Source organism: Anastrepha ludens, chromosome 3 (genome assembly GCF_028408465.1).
Source record: "Anastrepha ludens isolate Willacy chromosome 3, idAnaLude1.1, whole genome shotgun sequence".
Lineage (NCBI taxonomy): Eukaryota > Metazoa > Arthropoda > Insecta > Diptera > Tephritidae > Anastrepha > Anastrepha ludens.
This window is the reverse complement of record NC_071499.1, coordinates 107,466,144-107,483,699: the sequence shown is the minus strand read 5'-3', so window position 1 is coordinate 107,483,699 and position 17,556 is coordinate 107,466,144. Positions and strand designations below refer to the sequence as shown.

Here is a 17,556-nt window from a genome sequence, read left to right as displayed (position 1 = left end):
GAAATCAAACAAAAGTAAGAATAACGGAAGGTGCAAAATTGTACACATGGGAGTTGTTTTGGTTTTTTTCGTTTGAATATTTTACTGATTCTGTTTTATTTTTATCATATACGGCAATTTGTTGAGGTTTAAAGACATATTATTAGAACAAAAAGTTTTTTGATTTGCTTCATTCGTTTGCATTTTATTGGCACACAAAGTTGAGAATGTCAACTATGGAAACACTTTTGCTCCCTACTGTATATAATATATGTATATATATTTGCTTTGTACTTATACATAAACAAATGACACAAGCTCTGAGGTTTTTATAAGTTGTAAATTTCTTAGAAAAAATCGGAACGCAATTTAAATGTTTAAATATTATTCATTGTGGTTTGTTTATCTCCCTTGACCATGCATCTATATCCGCACCAACTCTCCCCTCTTTCCAATCTTGCCTGCTCGGAAAGATAGCCCTAGAACATCCCTCAAAGCACAGTTTGCGGATAGAGAGGTCGGTGCGAATATCTGAGAAGGAAGGGGAGATCTGCTTCAAGATGCTACTATGCCCTACAGGAAGTTGTCTCCAAAGGCCAATCTCCTTCAGCCTAATAGCACTCTGAGCAGCAATGGATTTAACCTGCAGATCCACAGGAATTAAGTGGAGAATAACGTTGAGCGCAGCGGTGGGACATGTTCTACAGGCACCAGTGATGCCCACACATGCAGTTCTCTGCACTCTCTCAAATTTAGTGGTGTTGCAGCCCTTCTGAAGAGCTACCCTCCAAACTAGGCAACCGTTTGTTAAAATTGGCAGAACCACTAAGTTGTACATCCAAAGTACGACACGTTGCTCGAGACCCCATTTTTTGCCGAACATAGATTTACAGGCGTGGAAGGCTATATTGGCCTTCTTAACTCGATTTTCTATGTGCAGCTTCCAGTGGAGCTTGGGGTCAAGTATTACACCAAGATACTTGACTTCCGATGAAAAAGTAAGACACTGTTTGTTAAGTCTAGGAAGCTTAAAAGGTGGAGGCTTGTCTTTTCTGGTGAATAGCATCAACTCCGTTTTGTCAGAGTTGACTCTGAGACCGCTACTGGCGGCCCATCTGCCCAGAATCAACTCTACTTTTATAAAAGTCAATATCAAGTTGAGTTCGTGATTTCCTTGTGCTTGCGGCTTGATTTTTTTTTGATTTCTTAAATTAAACTGACTTTTTTAAATTTTTGAAGTCACATTTTAATCTAGCTTTTTGTTCATTATTTTTATTTATTTATTTCAGTGTGTTGTAGCTTTAACGTGTGGAAAGTTGTTTGTGGGTGTGTTTTTGGTAGTTTTTTAAGGGAGTGTCAACTAACTAATATTAACTTAATTTAATTAATGAAAAATCCATTGTACCCGAAAAATGTAGCAAATATTGTAAAAGAGAAGACTGGACCACTTTGTCTGGGACCCACTGTGTGCATCTATGTATTGCGTTGGGGAACAAGTTCGTATCGTTTTTATATTTTCTTTTATTTTACAACGGTTTGATTGCTGTTTGGCAAAGGGTAAGTATTAATTCGATAAAACGTTTTCTGCTTTTTGAGTTATTTAATTTTTTATTAGTTTTGAGGCTTAGAAATGGAATAACCCAAGAGGCAAAACTCAACATATTCGACACCTAGTCTTCTTTGCTTTTCATCGAGGTCGAAAAGCTGCCGAAGCAATCCGGGACATTTGCGGCGTGTCTGAAGAAGGTGTCATAGGTGAGTCTACAGCACGGAAATGGTTTGCAAAGTCCAAAATTGGCGACTTTGACGTCGATGACACGTCCCGCAGCGGAAGGACTTCTGAATTCGATGAAGAACGTCACAAATCACTTCTGATCTAGTAGCAGATGTGAATTGGAGAAAAACATGAACTGCGATCATAAAACGATTCTCAGAGACTTTAATTCAATGGAATTTACCGAAAAATAGGATGCCTGGGAGCCTCTACGAGCAAAGAAAGTCGCCTTCAAATTGCTTTTCAGCATCTCGCCCGCCATCGAGCAACACGCGGTCATAAGCAGCACTTTTTGTACCTAATCGTCACGGGAGATGTGAAATGGTGCCTTTACATACATCAATATGAAGCAAAGAAAGGAGTTCGAGGCTTCAGGAGATAAGCCTAAGACGAGAAGAGTCAAGCCGGATCCTCTTCCAAAGAAGATATGTGTTTGGTGGGACTGGGACGGCATGGTACACTGGAAAATGCTCAAAAAGAATGCCACGGTGAAAAAAGAGCTCTACATTGCCCAGCCACACCGCGTGAATGAGGCAATTCGACTGAAAAGACCAGCTCGACATAGTCAAACCATACTCCTTCTCGGCAACGCCAGGCTCTATGTTGCACAAGTCGTCAAAGCCGCTCTCCAAGTGCTCGAATGGGATGCCCTTCAGCATCCGCGTATTGTATGGAACTTGCACCGATCGATTACCAACTTTTCCGTTCCCTGACAAACCATATGAAGGGCGTGACAAGGGTGTAACAATATTGAATATCTGGTCCTCTAATCTTACTGACTTGCTATGTGGGTTTGCATATAAAGTGAATGAATTTCATGCAAATATTAATCCATTGCTGACTTTATTTGATAGACTTGGATGTTGTGTTTTTCAAATAAATGTATTTATCAGTATATACATATAAGTACTTTCTTATCTGAACTGAAACTCGCTTATCTAAAAATTAATCAACTAATTTGAATTCAAATTGATCACTTCACTAATTTGTTTCATACTATTTAGTTTGCCTTTTCCCTGCTGGGACCAGTTGGGTCTGCGACGCAAACTAGTTGTGAGGTAGTTACAACTAGCCCCTTTGACTACAGGGCATATACAGTATTCATATACAATACATATATATGTAGATAATATGTACATATGCACTTACCTACATACATATGCCATCTTATACTCTATAAGCAGCAAAAACATGGCAACGATAAGCACCATTAGGAAAATCCAGTTCAATCGTCTTATCGCCGCAGCTCAAAGTTAAACATACTCGCACATATTCATATATGTATGTATGTATGTATGTAGGTATATCGGTAATATTAAATACGTTGTAGTTTATTTGTATTCCCTGAGCGTTGGCGTAGAACTGGTACTCACGTGCTATAAAACTTGCCGCCGGCTTTGCTAAAGTTGACGAGCATCACCATAAAAGCCGTCGAATTCATAAACAACAAATTTGCAAGCATTGTAGACATATTTTACTTGTACATACACACATTATTAATTTATTTATTTTTCAGTTGTCGTTTGACGTTTTCTATTTACTTTCAGCTATTCTACAACTGTGTACGCTAGGGGGCATCACTCTCCATTAAAAAAATGGTTGGTGCTGTTTCTCCATCGGAATTATGAAATTTAGTTTGAAGCAGCAGATATCAATGCTAGTTTGCAGTAACACGATCGAAATTACAGTAGACTCGGGGTTGAGGGAACTAATTCGTACAAGGGCTATTCCCCTCAACCTAGACTTTCTCTTCAATTGAGATTGAAATTATACATGTACAGAAGTGGGCGGATTATAAATATTTTATTAATACTGTTGTATGTAAGGTAGAGGTACATAGTTTGTGCAGTGAGTGTATTTATTTCATATAATAAAAACATATAATTTAAAGAAGTCCAATATAGTCCTTTGTTTTTTCTTAGCTTCCAGTGATTTTTTTACGAAAGAAAGAAAAATGATGTGTTCGTGCGAGTTGGTATTGTGTTCGGTCCAATGGATTGCTTTGCCAAAAATTTTAATGGCTTCAGCTGCCTCTATTGTACACTTGTCGCCGTTTATTTCGTCATGCTCATCAGATGCCTCAACAGGTTGATTAACATCATCGATAACGCCCTCAGTACTATTAGCGCAATTGTCATCTATTCCTGTCCATATTCTTAGTTCGTTGACACTTAGGTTTGGCTGAAATAAAAAAATTGTGGTATGTTAAGTGCATGTGTAACTGTAATGATTATGTTTTTTACCTGTGGAAATGCAGTTTCAGTTAAATTGAGTAATTCTTAAAATTCGGAATGTTGTTGTGCAACTATCCTCTGTCTTAAAACACTGAGAGGCACATCATCCTCGATACACTCATCATTGTCTATCGGATGTTTATAGTCAAGTAATGGACACCAGCATTTTTTAATAACGTCGGCATCGACTTTTTGCCAGCTTGGGTCAAAAGGCAAATGGGATCTTTCAAAGCAATTTTTTTTTAAGTCGGCATTTCGTCTTTACCAATAGCTGATTTTAATAAATTTGTTCTATAGTGCAACTTGGTTATTTATTACATTCTGGTCCATCGGCTGGAGAAGGGGTGTTACATTTGGTGGCATAAATAAAACAAAAATTTAACCACATTCTGTTTTTAACAACTCTTGTTTTGGATGGCACGGTGCATTATCTAAGATCAAAATAGCTTTGACTGGTAGACCCTCGTGTATTAGGAATGTGGTAACCTAAAGAACCAAAAAAAAATTATTTAGTTCAATTTATTATTTACCTATGTTATGATTTAATAATTTAATTTACCTCTGGTACTCGTACAAAGGAATTGTGGAACCATTCTTCGAAAATGTCCGCAGTCAACCATGCTCTTTTTGAGCACCTGTAGTTCAACGGAAGCTGAAAATTTCTGAATGATCGTGGTTTCGTCAGCATTGTGAACCTGGATTTGATCCAACTGTAAATCATTTTGTAGTCGCCAAAATTTTGCCTTGAATGGTGGCACTGCTTCTTGATCAGAAGACAGTTTTTCACCGCAAATTTTCAACAATCTAATTCCAAATCTAGCCTTGAATCCATTTAGCCAGCCCGAGCTTGCGTTAAAGCCACTTCCATTTCCATAAATTTTTGCATGCAGTTCTTTAGCCTTTTCTTTAATAAGGTTTCCAGATATTGGAATATATCGTCTTCTTTGAGTGATGAACCATTTATATAGCTTAGTTTCCGTATTAGCAAACTCACCCCTCTTCAGAGACTTCCGTTTAATGCTGCACGCTGTCGATGCTTTTAAAATCTTTCTTTTGCCATTTTTTATACGTGATATGGTCGATTTGGTAACACCATATTGATAAGCCAATGATTTTAATGTAAAGCCTTTATCGAGCTTTTGTATAATTTCAGATTTTGTTTTGTATGCGCATTCTAACATAATTGTACAATAACTGAAATTGCATAACAATTTTGAGGTCCCGTCTACTCGGTACTTATTAGATTGAAGGTTCCCTCTACAGAGTACTCAATGAAAGAATTTTTGTGGTCCCCTCAACCGAGTAGTTCCCTCAACCGCGAGTCTACTGTACATTAAATGTTTCAATACATGAAATAGCAATTTAAGATGTTTTTTAGTACCAGAACAGCTAATACCCGTATTTGTAGTCAGAGGTCCATTTTTTACTGACAAAACTATCCGATAAACAAATCAGCTGTACACTAATCCGCGTAACTACAGTCTGTCACACTACAAGTTTAATCAGAATTAACTGCGCCGGTAGTCCCGATTAATGCCACCTTCTGTGTAGGCTATTAGAGGTATAAATCGAAATGTCAGGGTTTGGCTGTGTTATTTAAGTTTTTCTTAAACGTATCTTCCAAAAGAGGTTAATTTACTATAATCAAAAATCTTTTTATTTTGATTACATTGAACAGAAAACTCGTCTTTAATCATCTGAGGTGATTAAAAAGAAAAGAAGATAGTAATTTTTAATAACTAATTTTTTTTATACGCGTATGATTATTAGACCCTACTATCTAACACGAAAATAAAGAAGTTTGCACCTCTAAGTCTATAGACTTTATTTCGATTTTTTTTGTTTGGCTGAACGTATGGACTACCTATTTACATTTTTCGTCATATCTTTGGCACTCAGATCTTAAAGTATTATGTAACGATGGTTTTGTCTCGCAGAGACAGTTTTTTCGTTTAAAATTTCGTTCCTCTAAAGTACCCCGTTTTAGTAGTTACATACCAACTCTAAGTTCTTATCCCCTAACCTTTTGATAAGGAAGTAGATATTTGAACTACTTCAGAAATATTTAAGAAAAATTTTGTATTGTCGAATGTACTACTGTGGGCAAAAAGTAAGGTGAATTTATTTGTCAAACTTCGCTCTAGTTATTTTTTTCATGAGTTGGCAGCATTGTTAATAACATCTAGGCCAACTTTCATGTGAATGTCATTATCAGTAATATATTTACGCTTGTGTTTACCAAACGACCAAGAGTGCATTTTTCGATTTTTACAATGTCTGACTTGATTGAACAGAGAAGGGCCATCAAATTTTATTTGCGGAATGAAATTCGGCTGCGGAAACGTTTAGCATGTTGCAAAAGGCATTTGGTGATTCGACCATGTCCCAGAAAAATGTTTATAAGTGGTACAAAGACTTCAAAGAGGGTCGAGAACGTGTTGATGACTTGGAGCGCTCCGGACGACCATCGACGTCAACAGATGACCAACACGTCAATAAAGTGAATGAGTTAGTGCTCAAAAATCGTCGGTTGACTTTTAAACACCTTACTGATATGATCGGAATATCAGAAGGATCTGTGAAAATCATTTTGAAAGACCATTTGGGCCTACGAAAAGTCAAATCTCGTTTGGTACCGAAAACTCTCAATTTCTTGGAAAAAAGTCGTCGCGTTGATGTGTGTGAAACAATGCTTTCAGACTATCAGGACAAGCTCAAATGCATCATTACGGGAGGTGAGACTTGGATTTATGCTTACGACCCTGAAACAACCGACCAATAAAGCGAATATCGTGCTAAAGGCGAGGCCAGACCGAAAAGAGCACGTCAAAGTCGTTCAAAAATAAAGGCCGTGATGACAGATTTTTCGATTTTCGTGGTGTGGTGCACTATGAATTCCTTCCACCTGGCCAAACTGTTAATAAGGAATATTATTGGAGCGTTCTGCGTAGTTTACGTGAAGCAATTCGTGTAAAAAGACCAGAATTATGGGCCAACAACTCTTGGTTGTTGCATCACGATAATGCACCGTCTCACACTGCATTCGTTCTTCGTGACCATTTCGCCAAAAATTCCACGCATATCGTTCCGCAACCACTGTATTCGCCTGATTTGGCTCCGTGTGACTTCTGGCTATTCCCAAAACTCAAGAGACCACTCCGAGGAACGCGTTTCGAGTCGATTGAGGAGATAAAAGCTGAATCGAAGAAGGTGCTGATGGCTATACCGGAAATGGACTATTTGGCATGTTTCGGGGATTGGAAAAATCGTTGGCATAAGTGTATTTCATCGAGAGGAGATTATTTTGAAGGGGATGAAATTGATTTACAAGAATAAATAAAGATTTTGCATTTTACAACCAAATTCACCTTTTTGCCCACTGTAGTAGGGTACACTTTTAGGTTTTTTGTTTGCATTCATAGTTCGGACAAGTTTTGTTTGTTCCAAAGATTATTGACCTCAAGTACCTCAAGTGTCATATTTGAAGATCCAACTGTAAATGCCGAAGATATAACAAAAAATGTGAAATGGCGTCCAAAAAAGCTTTTTTTTTTAAATTGTATTAAATGCTTCAGTCGCGTTAAATCGCTAATCGCCTTACTTACCTTGTATAGAGTTCGGTTCCATTCGAACTTATGGTTCTTGCTTGTCTGAACTGAAATCGCCCGTAAAGTGCATTTTTTTACAATAGTTTACACTTTTAGATTCTACATATTCGAGTTGCGCATTTCGTCTTGTCTCATTTTATGACTGGTTCAGTAATATTATTTCGCCAGTGTTAATTTTATACACTCATGACTCAATTAACACTTATTTAATGACTTCTGCGCAGTTGTGCTGCATGCATATTAATTTGCAACTTTTTACGTACTTTCAGTACTTAATTGAATATTTACTTCATCTTATATTCTTCTTAAAATAACAAATTTCCGTACCCACATGCCTCACATTCGCCTTCAGAAATAAAAACTGTACACATAATTTGGCAAAGATCTTAAAATATTTGCAAATTTGTTTAGTAACCAATGATGTTTTGTTATATAACAGTCAGATCTTCGGGAGTGTTTCTATGTACGTCAATTTGCATACTTTTTCCACTCATTTTGATTACATTTAGTAAAGGCTGGGCCATAATATATAATATGTACCGAGTTGGTCCCACCCATGCTTTTGAAGCATTGCTTACAGTCTCATCGCATATATTCTTAAGTATTTGATGAACCTCAGTCGCAGTTTTCTTCGAATGGAAGCACAAAGCTTCCCGCAAATATGTTAACTGACATCTTTGGCCAAGAATTATTTGATGAAAAAACACAATTTCGCTAATTCAGTTTTGCAACTATGTTCACTGATGTCCAAGCTTGCTTTTTAAAACTGTCTATATTAACTATCGCCGAGCTCTTCGGAGCTTCTTCATGGCAGAAATTTATTCGGTGGTTTGCCATTGCCTGCCGAGGAGAGGTCCATCATTCCATGTTTCAGGCCCGGAGATTCGAGCCTGGGACATTTGAATGATAGTCATGCAAAAACCTATTCGGCTAAGGCGGCCAATTATTATATTAAAATTATTTTTGTATCCAATTAGGAGTTCTGTTGAAGTGCGTCGCTACGTGTAAGGACTATTTTTATTGTTTTTTTTTTGGACATTTTTTTCAGGGTAACGAAAAAAATCAAAAACTAGATGGATAGAAGGCTGCCATGAGTCCTGCAGGTTTAGACGAGTACTCACGAAGAGTTCCGCTCTCTTGGGGTACTTAAGAGACGAATTGGGGCGTTGGGCGATGAGCGGCGAGGAGTCACTGAAGTTACTTCTCGACGCCCATTTTCCGATGAGCCCAGAACCTAGCAGCACCGGCCTGGATAGCATTTCAACTTGCATTCCGGACCGGGGCTGGTTGCTGGATAAGCGTCGCTGGCTTGAGCCATTGACACCTTTAGGCCCTTCAAGTCGCCTGGTCCTGACGGCATCATTCCTGCCCAACTGCAGAAATCTGTGGAGGTATTATGCCGTTGGTTGAGCCCCATCTATGCGAGCTGCATAGCCAGGGGCTATATACCAAGATCATGGAGGGCCGTGAGGGTTGTCTTTATACCCAAGGCAGGCAAGAGCTCGCATGTCTCCCTTAAGGGCCTCAGGCCCATTAGTCTTTCATCTTTCTTAATGAAAACCCTTGAGAATCTGATTGACCTGCACATAAGAAGCGAAATTCCTCGGGGTCAGCTGTCGCATACTCAACATGCTTATTGCAAGGGCAGATCGGTGGAATCTGCACCTACATAATAGGACTATGAATAAGTTCGTGCGGTTTTTTTTCGAAATTTCAAACTTTATTGACGTAAAATGGTTACAAATTTAATATTCAAAATATTGTCCATCGCTTACTACTACTTTTTCCCATCTTTCTGGCAATTCACGGATTCCCTTTGTGAAAAATTCGGTCGGTTTTGCCGCAATCCACGAATCGATCCATTTTTTGACTTCATCGTAATTACGGAAGTGCTGGTCAGCCAGGCCATGTTGCATCGATCGGAAGAGATAGTAATCGGATGGCGCAAGGTCTGGACTATACAGCGGGTGGGGTAGGACATCCCATTTGAGCGTTTCTAAGTATGTTTTGACCACTTGTGCAACATGTGGCCGAGCATTGGCATGTTGCAAAATAACTTTGTCGTGTCTATCGGCGTATTGCGGCCGTTTTTCTCGCAGTGCTCGGCTCAAACGCATCAATTGTCGTCGGTAGACATCCCCCGTAATCGTTTCATTCGGTTTCAGTAGCTCATAATACACAACACCCAGCTGGTCCCACCAGATACACAGCATAACCTTCAGGCCATGAATATTCTGCGCCGACGTCGATGTTGAAGCATGGCCAGGCAAACCCCATGATTTTTTGCGTTTTGGGTTATCGTAATGGACCCACTTTTCATCGCCAGTCACAATTCGATGCAAAAAACCCTTTCTTTTGTGCCGTTGAAGCAGTTGTTCGCATGCCATAAAACGGCGTTCAACGTCTCTTGGCTTCAATTCATACGGCACCCAATGGCCTACCTTTCGGATCATTCCCATGGCTTTTAAACGTTTGGAAATGGTTGATTGATCAACTCCTAAAGTTTTTGCAACCTCTTCTTGCGTTTGAGCCGGATCTTGATCGAGCAATTCCTCCAATTCGGTATCCATGAACTTTGGCGGCGCACCCTCGCGTTCTTCGTCTTCCAAGCCAAAATCACCACTTTTAAAGCGTGCAAACCACTTCTGGCACGTTCGCTCAGATAGAGCATGCTCACCATAAACTTCCACCAAGATATGATGACTTTCGGCTGCTTTTTTCTTCATATTAAAATAATGAAGAAGAATTCCCCGCAAAAACACATTATTTGGCACGAAATTCGACATTTTCAAGTGTGGTAAAAATATTGTTGTTTACGCTTCAAATAAAAAACTTATACTGACGTTTGTGCCTTACGACAGTAGCTCTCCAATGAATGTTTGGAAATGTGGATCGATGGAATAATAATCAAGTTACGCCATCTGTTGTAAAACCGCACGAACTTATAAATAGACCTATTACAATCGTGGAACAGATTGAAGAGTCTCTTTTTCAGAAGGAGTTTGCGGTAGGCGCCTTCCTCGACATTGAGGGGGCTTTTAACAACGTCCTCCCGGAGGCTATTACCAGGTCTCTAGGTAAACTAGGGGTCGGAACCGACCTTATAAGATTTATCCACAAAATGCTTAGCGACAGAACTGTCACGGCAGAGTGGGGCGGTATCTCCATCCACCAGCAGGTGAGTAGAGGCACTCCGTAAGGTGGGGTTCTCTCGCCATTCCTCTGGGTTGTTGTTTTAGGGGGCCTGCAGGGTAATTGCCTACGCGGATGACGTGGCACTAATTGTTAGAGGAAAATTTTTGGACACTCTCTACAACTTGATGCAGGGATATCTGAATGCAGTTGTCAGATGGGCCACGGATTGCGGCCTGTCGGTGAATCCTCTTAAGACGGAGCTCGTGCTATTTACGAGGAAACATAAAATACCCTGAGCTCAACTTCCCTCACTAGGGGGCGCTCCTCTGATGCTTTCGGACAACGTGAAGTACCTAGGTATTATCCTTGACAGCAAGCTTACATGGAAGCCCAATATTGAGGAAAGAGTGAGGAAGGCAACAATCGCCTTGTATGGGTGCAAGGGCGCAATTGGCAAAAGATGGGGCCTTTCGCTTAGAGTTGTTTTCTGGCTATATAATACTATTGTAAAGCCTATCTTGTTATATGGAGTCATAGTCTGGTGGAACTCACTAGAGAAGACGACATTGGTAAAGAAGCTGGAGAGAGTTCAGAGGTCGGCACTCATTGGAATCAGTGGGGCGCTTCGAACGACTACTACACTGGCGCTCAACGCAATGTTAAATGTGGTACCTATAGACATCGCAGGCAGAATTGCCGCTACACGTACCGCAATCAGACTGAGGGGCTGGAGCTATAAGCTCAACCTCACTTATGGGCACTCAAGCATCCTTAGAAACTTCGAGTTCAAAAAAGGCAAATTTATTAAATATTTACAAATAAAGCAGCGTAAAAATCCATGCAAACCAATCGCCAACATTTTCAATATATACGTTTTGTTTTTTCAAAACTGAAAGGAGTCAGTATTAGCTCGTTTACTCGAGGGCCTAAAAAGCAACAGTTCGCCGCTTCCTGATTGGTAAAGCAATCATGAACATCTTTGAATGCGATTTCGTAAAAGTGGTGTCTCGAGTGGCACAGTCTGATATGATAACTTAAAAATAATAAAAAATATGATAACTTACACAAAGTCAGCTGTTCAGGAAATAAAAATTTTTAGGTAAAATTATAAAAATTTTTCTTAGAATACAAAAGTGAAAAATAATTAATTTTTTTTCCAACTTTTGTTAAAGAATGCTTCCGCCATCCTTGGTTCTCCCACTTTCTCTAAACTTTTCACAGTTTTTCAAGCCGAATAATATGAACAGAAATTATACAAAGAATGCTTCCGGTATTTCACCAAACAATAAAACAACATAACAACAAAAGAGATCACCAGCTACAACAAAAACAATCAAATTTCATATCTACACAACTCGAAAATACAAAAATTTTAAAAGAATTGTGCAAAACAATTAATACCTATACATTGTATAGATATTTACACAATAAACCATCGACACACACATACATACATTATTTGAAGAAATAAGATTGTAAAGTGTTTCTTTTATTTGGCACCGGAATACCATATACCCCCTCACCATTATCAAAAAGGCACAAGTTTAACTATTTTCATAATTTATTTTTTAATAGAAATATAGATCATTTTAGAACAAAGACCATATTAATTATGGTTTCAAGCTTTGTATAAGATTTATAAAAATTTAAAAAATTTTAACAGATGCAAATTTGAAATCTCTCAAATTTTTCGTTGATTTTAGATAATTTTTCACTAACGATGTTTCTAGTTTTCTTCATAAAAAAAGTTGTCGGGCCTTCTGGGGTTTTACGAGCCCAAACCACTATTAATTCGAACAGCATGTTTTTTTTTCAGTGCGCAATGTTTAACACATTATATTATCAATACTACTAAATATAGCGCATACCAATGTATTTTGTCTTAAAGAGAATTTTATTCTCTTAACGATTGAAAAAAGAGATTTGTTCTATATCCAACAACAACAACAATATGAGTAATTTATTCAAACGGTAGTCTTAAGAGATAAGAAAAAAATGACCATTATTAATTCGAACGCTGCGTAATATGATTGCTTATCGTACTTAATACATTAATTTAATTAACATTAGAATTGTGTAATGTCGCCTTTGGCTTGCATTACGCATTTAACCCGTTTTGGCATTGAATTTAACAAATTTTTGCAGTGTTCTTGAGAAATTGAGTCCCACATCTCCTGCAACTTCATTTTTAAGTCAGAAATATTCCTTTGTGACTCATTTCGAAGCTTGCTCTTCATTAGCCACCAAATATTTTCGTATATTGTCGACCTACTCCGGCATATATAGTTTATTAAATTTTGTATCGAACATTTTGTTTAACCATCCACTTTTAACGATTATTTTTATTATCGACTTTTTAATTGGTTATCTAAAATGCGAATGAATGAAAAACTACAAACTCTGCGTCAGGAATGAAGTGGCGTACAAAAGATTCGCTTCAGATATCCACAGCATACAATTTTCGCTACAAGTTTGAAAGTTGTAAAAACAAATAAAATCCACAAAAAAAAAAAAGTATTTTTGTAACAGTCTCGTACAAGGTGTATATCCCTAAAGAATTATCTGTTTATAGATTTTTTGTTTTTAATTTTAAGTAATAAGCATATTTTAAATTTTATGTTTTTTTTTTTTTTGTTTTGTTTTTTTTTTTTTCGTTTTGATATTGAAATAATATTTATGAATACATATATCATTCTGCAAATGTTATTGACTTAACTTCAAAAGTTTCAGGCAAAATTAGATTAATTAACCTCGAAAGAGAAGCCGCCGGTTAATATCTTTTTAGAGGTTTTCTTTTCTAAAAAGTTGGACATTTTTGGTCTGTAGCTGGTTTTTGATATTTTTTATGCGCGAAAAGAGATTCGTATCTATTGTATTTTATATACAGTTCGGATATAACACCAGGAAGGGCAATTGTAAATGTTTGAGGCTTTGAAGAGAATAGTTGAAAATTTCAAAACCATCTTAAACTCATTTACTGAAAGGAAAATAGTAAAAGTTAGCTTATGCACGCGGGTTTAACTCCACGTTTTTGTCCACATTATATGCTTCTTTGCACGTTAGGTGCCCCGCTCATTTTTATTATTTCCAACTATGAATCAGTAATGTGACATTGATAAAAAATGCCTTCATGCCACATCTCAGATATATTCGGGATGGAAATTCCGATGGGCGGGGACACCCTCATTTTCCAATGACCGCCATGGATATGGGATTAATAGCATATATGTATGTATATATCTTCTTACCAAATGATCTATCGCAAGCTCTTTTAGTGAAATTCAGCGTGGAAATTTAAGTTTGTGTGGCAGGTGCCTCGCCTCCTAAAAATGTTTACAATTTTTTATCTAATACAATGTTAAACCTATACAGAATCTATAACATTTAACCAAATCACTTTCCAAATATATTTTATGTTCTAAGGCTAACAAAATTGCAGCTCTTAAATTTGGCGAGTGTCCCTACGTACCTATGCGGCTAGATTTAGGATTGCTTCAAGTCCCTTCTGCTAAAGCTGTCTGGAGGATGAGGTGGAATCATCTCAGCTGCAATGTTCTCGTTGGGCTAAGATTCAGACATATGGGCTCTCACTTTTTTATTGAACCAGCGGGTATTTCAAGTGTTAATATCACAAACCTGGTGTATTTCATCAGTAACTCGAAGCGGTTAATACAAATGTTATTATCCGCCGTTAGTCGTTATCCTCCAATCCAAAGTCCCGTCTTCCTTCCCCCTGTTTGGTTTTCTTCCTTCTGTTTTTTCCTCAATGAATGGCATTGCAATGGATGGATTTTGATTCTTTATCCAAGTGGACCCTTCGCACGGGTATCCAATTATCCTAACCTAACCTAGTACAGATGTATAAGTTTAAATAAGATACATATTGTTCAACTTTCTCAAGCAACAAGAAAATAATTTCAGTGTCCGAAAGTTGGTATGAAAGAGGCCAGTTCGAAGCTCAAAAGGCATCAGGTAAGAGACGTTTCGTAATGTTGCACCAACTCAATTGTAAGATATAAGAATTTAAGTCCCATTTGTCATTTATAAATTATTCAGATATTTTGGAAAATGCCTTAAACTCTTAGAATAAGGCGGTATCTAGACTTACCAAGCCTTCAAAAGAGTGGCTTTCACATATCTGAAGTGATGCTTAGAATGCCAGTACCCGTTTGTTTTTTAAACCCAATAAAACATAAAGCGATACCAACAGAAGGCTACAGGCTTCCAGGTTGGTTCTCTTATTATTAGCAGTTCTAACCTTGGCTCTAGCTTCGTTAACTTGTCAATACAGGAAACAACAAAGTATGATACTTGAAAATTTTTAATGAAGCCTTGACACATTCGCCCGGCATGCGTTTGCTTCCTCGTTTCCCGAAAAGTTTTTATATTTGGTACTCAACACAAATTGACGGTTAGTTGAGGAGGAGAAGAAAAATTAAAGATTTTCAACCTTTGCTCAGGCACTTCGCGTTGATCGTAACGAACCTTATTACTTTGATCGCGCCCACTGTTTATAATAGGTCTGCCAGCTTTGCTCAAAAATTGTGGCTTGAAAAAGGCATCAGATCACCCCCCTGGATGTGTTTTTTTTTCATTCCCATGAATATTGAAATCTTGTCATCACATGGAACGATGTTGGCTCCCCAGGCACTGGTGTACGTTTTTGTTTCGAACTAAAAGCTTGAGGTGAAGTTGTAAGGTTTTAACTCTGCATTCCAGCTTTGTTTGAATTGTTAGAGTTTGAATTATTGTATAATTATTAATTATTATATTATTATTATAACTAATAATTATTAGCAAAAATACGTGCTCGTATTTATGTAGATCTTTCGATTTTTCACTGAATTATTTGCTAGTTTCAGCTTTTTGGGGTGCTTTTCCGAAAGTTATTTAAAGAAATTAAATTTTCACATGAACTTAGATTTTTAGAAGTAAGTTAAGCATTAAAAACATTTAAAAGCGAGTATTTAAAAATCAATAAAAACACTTTTCATATTTATGATATTTTTATTCAATTCTGTGTCCAACATTTTTCTAGAATATTCGCAACAATATAAACTTTGACATTCCAATTAGAGCAGCATAACTAAAGACGCTTTTGTGGTGTAGATAGTGAGAATACCACACAAATAATGCAATTCATAGGAAATGAATATTTATAAGCTTTGGATTGTATTTTCTCGTAATAATAATTTATTATTTAGTGCATTTTCATCAATGTTGTGTTGGCTAATTGAGATATGTGCAGGGGTTGCCAGCTGATCTCTATCGAACAAATAGTTTTTTCGTGTCAAAAGAGCGAAATTTTCAGAAGCTGGTTGAAGTAAACTTTGAATTTTAATAGCTGACGTTGAAAATTGTGATCAGCAATAGGAAACTAGCTAGAAACGCTAGCTTACTAGTCGAGCACTTCGAATTTTTTTTCATATTTACCTATTCATTTTAAGTCTCTGTACCTTACAGGCTAAGAAAAAGAACCTACTACTAAAAGCATTTAAATCAATCAGTCCACCACGAGAAATGTGAGATAGAATTGGAACTTAAAATTTTATTTTGGACACTTGATATCCTTTTGGCATGGGCATCATTAATTGTATTCCATTTTATAGAGGCAAATTCTATCTAAGATTTTACAAAATGATTATAAGGAATTTTTTTCGTAAATCTTTATTTTCTTTGTGCTTTGAGTCATTTCACTTTCTAAATGTTAGCAATGTTCAGAAAAGGTCAAAGAATATTCTTTATTTTATTACTATGGCTAAGAGCAAATTTTATATTGATGGATACGAGTGTACCAGTGGCGAACAAGGCTTAAGTTAATTTACAAAGGTAAGATCTTATAACCTCTTTCTGCAAAAATCAATCATAAAAATTAGTAGGTAGGGTAATTTTGAAGTATACTCCTCCCAGTGTGGTATTATTTTTTAATATTTTTAGCTCATCTGCATACAGAAAGTGCCCACAGTGCTTAAAACAAGGAGGGACCTACAGTTCTAAGCCGACTCCGAACAGCAAATGGTAGCCGAATAGGTTACTATCATTCGATACTGCCCGGCTTCGAATCCCACTGTGGGCATGAAACGCTAAATGATAGAAAAGGGGTTTTCACCCCTCAGGAGGCAATAGCAGTGTACGAGTATTTTTACCATGAAAAACCATCTGCCGTTCGATGTTGGCTTAGGTCCCTCCATTTGTAGAACAACATCAAGACCCCCAACACAAATAGGAGGAGGAGCTCAGCCAAATACTCCAAAAAAGAGTGAAAGGGCCAATTAAGCAACGTGGCGCAAAATTAATCACCTACCTCTAATGTCAATTATATTTGACACTCGTGAACGGCTTCAATATACAAACGACAAAAATGGAACTATCTAGTAAAGATCCAAATTAAGGTCTCCCTCACGCAAAAGCATTTTTTTATTTAATAAAAAAGTGGTTCAAAAACCAACTTGGATGATTAATTTGCGCCACCTTATGTTTATATGTATTGTATATATAACAATTAATCAGGCTGTGACAATATTTTCAAAATATGCTCCAACTGAAGCTGCAAAAAATGAAGCAGAAATCTACCTTTTACGATCTGCTTTCTAAAGAGTACAATAAAATCGCTGACTTCGTTATGTTAGTATTACTAGGCGACTTTAACGCCAAAATTGGCAAAGAAGATTTTGTAAAAGAGGTTTCTGGGATGCATTATCTACACAATTCTACTAGTGATAATGGCCAATACTTAATAAACGTTCCAGCCGAGAATAACCTATGGATCAGCAGTACTTCTTTTCAACATAGAAATTTTGGTAAAGCGGTGATTAGGCGCAAATGA

The 17,556-nt window shown here is 37.3% G+C and overlaps 1 long non-coding RNA gene across 2 annotated transcripts; it reads left to right on the top strand.

Moving 5' to 3' along the window:
* Positions 1-3,003: 3,003 nt before the first annotated feature.
* LOC128856693 (uncharacterized) lies at positions 3,004-4,145 on the top strand. 2 transcript variants are annotated; one of them, XR_008453854.1, is made up of 4 exons: positions 3,004-3,233; positions 3,301-3,579; positions 3,676-3,953; positions 4,011-4,145. It is a non-coding gene; the product is annotated as an uncharacterized LOC128856693 (long non-coding RNA). The 2 variants fall into 2 exon arrangements; XR_008453853.1 differs by having other exon boundaries at positions 3,301-3,953.
* Positions 4,146-17,556: the final 13,411 nt, after the last annotated feature.